The sequence below is a fragment of the Mycetomoellerius zeteki genome, unplaced genomic scaffold (assembly GCF_001594055.1).
Source record: "Mycetomoellerius zeteki isolate Tzet28-1 unplaced genomic scaffold, Tzet1.0 scaffold828, whole genome shotgun sequence".
NCBI classification, from domain to species: Eukaryota; Metazoa; Arthropoda; class Insecta; order Hymenoptera; family Formicidae; genus Mycetomoellerius; species Mycetomoellerius zeteki.
Window position 1 is genome coordinate 1 of NW_017257860.1, and position 4,558 is coordinate 4,558.

Below are 4,558 nucleotides of genomic sequence, written 5' to 3' on the forward strand. Positions count from 1 at the left end.
TATAAATATTTATCATTATTTATGTTTTTTAATAATATATAAATATTTTATTCAAAACACTTGTAACAACTTATAAAAAAAATAAATATTTATGATAATATTTTACACATATTTTATCAATATTTTTAATATTTGAAATAAATTTACAATCTAGTTAATATATAAGATCACAAAACTATTTTGGTGCAAAACTATTAAATTATAAAATATTTGATAATAATACAATAACAGAATATATGGATAATGAGAGCGTTAACACAGCGTGGGAATTGGTGCGCAGTTTACATAATAGTCAAATAACATTCATAATATGTTAAAATTGTACAATGATTGTCAATACGAACTTTTTTGGACATTTCGGTTTTCTTAAAACTATCTTCAGCTAATTCATAAATAATTTTCATAGATATCTTGACTAAATAGTTGGAAAATGTTGAAATCAGGGTCGGGAAAGTTACTTTGCAAAAATAACAAGTTACAGTTACAGTTTTTTTCTTTCAAAAGTAACTAGTTTCAGTTCTAAGTTACCGAGACTAAAAATTAACTCGTTACAATTACAGTTAGATAACAAAAAAGTAACTTTTCAGTTACTTTTCTGTTATCATGACAGAACAATATGAATGACATCGATACTATTAGGGCTATCAAAGAAAAAAAAATTTACGTTCACAATACAATTTTATTTAAAAATTCATTTAATATACGCGAGATAATTCAAATAACGGACGAAATAATAAAATACTCTCTCTGGGCTGCGTTTCGAAACACAGAGTGCGTTCCATTTACGTCTACAACGCTCGTATTATTTTATCCTAGTTATTACAGATATTAAACAATCAAATGATACACGCGTTGCGAATGTTAAGAGTGGAATGTATCCTTAACGCTACAAATGCGTTCGAAGCATTTGACTGACCAATCAAAAGAAAGAATTTTACAAATTGACTAATCAAAAAATACTTCGAAGCATTTGAAGTATCAAGTGAACCATAGCGTAATCAGTATTCAGATCTTAACCAATCGCGCTAAATTGACAAATAAGTTTAAAACGTAAAGTAACTGTTAAAATAGTAACTAGTTAGTGGAAGAAATATAATTAAGTTAAGTTACAGTTATAGACGGAAAAAAAGGAACTAAATTAAGTTACAGTTACTGAAAAAAAGTAAATGTAACCGTAACTTAGTTACAAGTAACTAGTTACTTGCCAACCCGGGTTGAAATTATGCTCTATGTGAGATTGAGGATGAGTATTCTCTACTGTTTGGTTGAGAATTCTTGTCTCTTCGTTGTTTAGCCAAGTGACTAATTAAAGAGTACAATAGGAAAAATTATTAGTTACAATGTAAATGAATTCAATGCATGCTATTTTACTCGCCCTCCTTCTCCATGGACCACACTCAGTTATTCAAAACGTAGTAAGTCAAATTATAAAAGGTAAGATTACAAAACGCAAAAATTTTCGTTAGTACATTAAATATAAAATATAAAATTGTAACATGTGTTATCCAGATGGAAGTCAGACAAGCAATGACCGTCAAAATTATAATCTGTGAGCTACGTCCGTAGAAAAATAAATAATTATACATCATACCAATGCAATGTCAATTTTTGAAACAAACAAATTAAAGGCGAATACATAATGTAACTATTTGAATCTTTCTAAAATGCTCGCATAAGGATGGTGTAAAAACTCCGCGTCTAACTGTAAATTCAAATTATTTGATTGCAATTGAATATTCATAGCATTTCAGATATGAGCCTTTTACTCAGTTGTCTTTCTATATCCAAGATTTTTATACTCTCCCATTCAAATTCATGGCTGTGTTCCAACCTATGCTGTGTGATCACAGATTCACTGGAAGTTTTTCTATTGATGTAAATTCTGTGTTCTTTAATTCTCGTTTTTAATAAACGTCCTATTTGTCCAACATAGGTTGCATCACAGTCTCGACATTGTATTTTGCTCTGTTGCAAATTTTTATAAGAAAAATTCTTGTGAGATCTTCCAAGAAAATTTTCACATACGAATTTCGGACATGAACATACAAAATAAAAGTTGTAAAAGAATATATCGTATACGATACTTATAGCTAAATGAAGAATTTTGCATGAATCTTACACCCATGTCACATGAATGTCTTTATAAGCATGTTACATGACTTTTACACGCATATTACATGAATCTTGCGCGCAAGTAACGTGAATATTGAGCGCATGTAACGTGAATCTTGCAAGAATATAACTGGGGTGTCATTATGAAAATATTACAAGAATACCATTGGAATTTTGTGTGATTTATTGCTCGTATCCTATCAAATAAAATAGACAAGCAAGGAGTTGAATGGGATTTAAAAGAATTCATTTTGGCTAAAAATTAATTCTTTTTACAGAAATTGATTAACGGCTTTTCGATTAAATCAAACTTAATTTGGGAAAGGAGCATAAAAAGCCTATACCAGTTATTATATATGTATATAGCGAAATTATAATTTATTAATTCATTAAGCAGTGATAATATATACAGTCATCTTCAGCATTCTAACAAATTTTTTAATTTTTCTTCATTCTTTTTCATTTCATAAATACAATCCAGTTTCTGTTCATTTAATAATTCCATTTCGTTTACTGGGATGATCGATATCTTTATGACTTTGTAGCGATCACGCGTAAAGAAATTATTTCTTAAAAGTATCTTATTAGGCTAAAGTAATTAAAGTTTTTTCATTGCGATATAAATCGTCATGTACGATTCATGCCAAATCTCTGTACTGATTTGAAAGATAAATTATTTCGTAACTATATGTTTTTTGAGACTGACACAGTATCTTTCATGTAACACTTAGGAATCATATATAATAAATACTATATTCTTAGATGATCCTGTAAAGAAATTATTTTTTAAGAGTTTCGTCTAAGATTAAGGCAATATCTTTTCATTGCGATACAAATTGTCGTGTACGATTCACTTCAGATTCCTAGGTCATTAAAGATTACTGGTGAGATTCATGTACAGATTATATAAGATTCTTATATGATCATGTACGTTCATTTAGTAATCTTGATTGATCATATACAACTCTTTTAAGATCTAACACAAAAAACTTACAAGAATTTTCAACAGGGATATACGACATTTTTATTGAAACTTGAAGGGAGTGTGTCCTTATGGCTTTTAATAATGCCATCCAGTTTATTGAGGCTACGATAACACAGATTAACATTCATATCCATCGTTATGTTTTTGAATTTCTCAGAAATAAAATGTAGATAGGGCGCCATGAACCAATTCTTTCTTTGCAGTTTCATATCCTCCATATCACTGTTACCCTGTTTTGATGTATCTTTTTGAATTAAAGAACTTAATCTTGAATTAATTATGCTGAATATGAACTCAAGTGGGTAATCATTTTTCAAGAAGTGATATTTTGAATATGACAACAAAACTCTATCTAACATCCCGATGATTTTGCCTTTCTTTTGTGATAGCGGATGTTTCATTAAAAACGAGAATTAAAGAATACAGAAATTACATCAATAGAAAAACTTCCTGTGAATCTGTGATCACATAGCATAGGTTCGAACACAGCCATGAATTTGAATGGGAAAATTTGAATGGATAAAAGGCTCATATTTGAAATGCTATGAATATTCAATTGCAATCAAATGATTTGAATTTAGTCAGACGCGGAGTTTTTGCACCATCTTTATGCGAGCATTTTAGAGAGATTTATATAGTGACATTATTCGCCTTTAATTTGTTTTAAAGATTGACATTACATTGGTATGACGTATAATTATTTATTTTTCTACGGACATGGCTCACAGATTATAATTTTGACGGTCATTGCTTGTTTGACTTCCATCTGGATAACACATGTTACAATTTTATATTTTTTACTGAATGTAATAACGAAAATTTTTGCGTCATGTAGCCGTACCTTTTTTAATTTGACTTACTATGTTTTGAATAACAGACTGTGATCTATGGAAAAGGAAGGTGAGTAAAATAAGCCTGCATGGAATTCATTACATTGTAACTAATAATTTTTCCTATTGTACTCTTTAATTAATCAATTGACTAAACAGCGAAGAGACAACAATTCCCAACCAAATTGAGTAGGGAAATACTCATTCTCAGTCTCACATAGAGCATAATTTCAACATTTTCCAACTGTTTTGTCAAGACATCTATGAAAATTATCTATTTACTGAAGATAATTTGAAAAAACCGAAATGTCCAAATAAGGTTGTATTGACAGTCGTTGTACAACTTTAACATATTATGTGAATGTTATTTGACTATTGTATAAATTACGCACCAATTCCCGCGCTGTGTTGACGCTCTCATTACCCGTATATTCTATTTTGTTTTTAATTTCGATAGTACGATTAATATTTAAATTTTGATTTTGGTAAGTATTTAAGATAATAATCAAAATATTATATTATTATATAATATAAAAGAAAAATTATATTGGTAAAAAAAGTTAACAAAATTATTATTTAAAAAATTATTAAAATTAAAATTACTCATTAACAGTTATTAATTAATTATTAA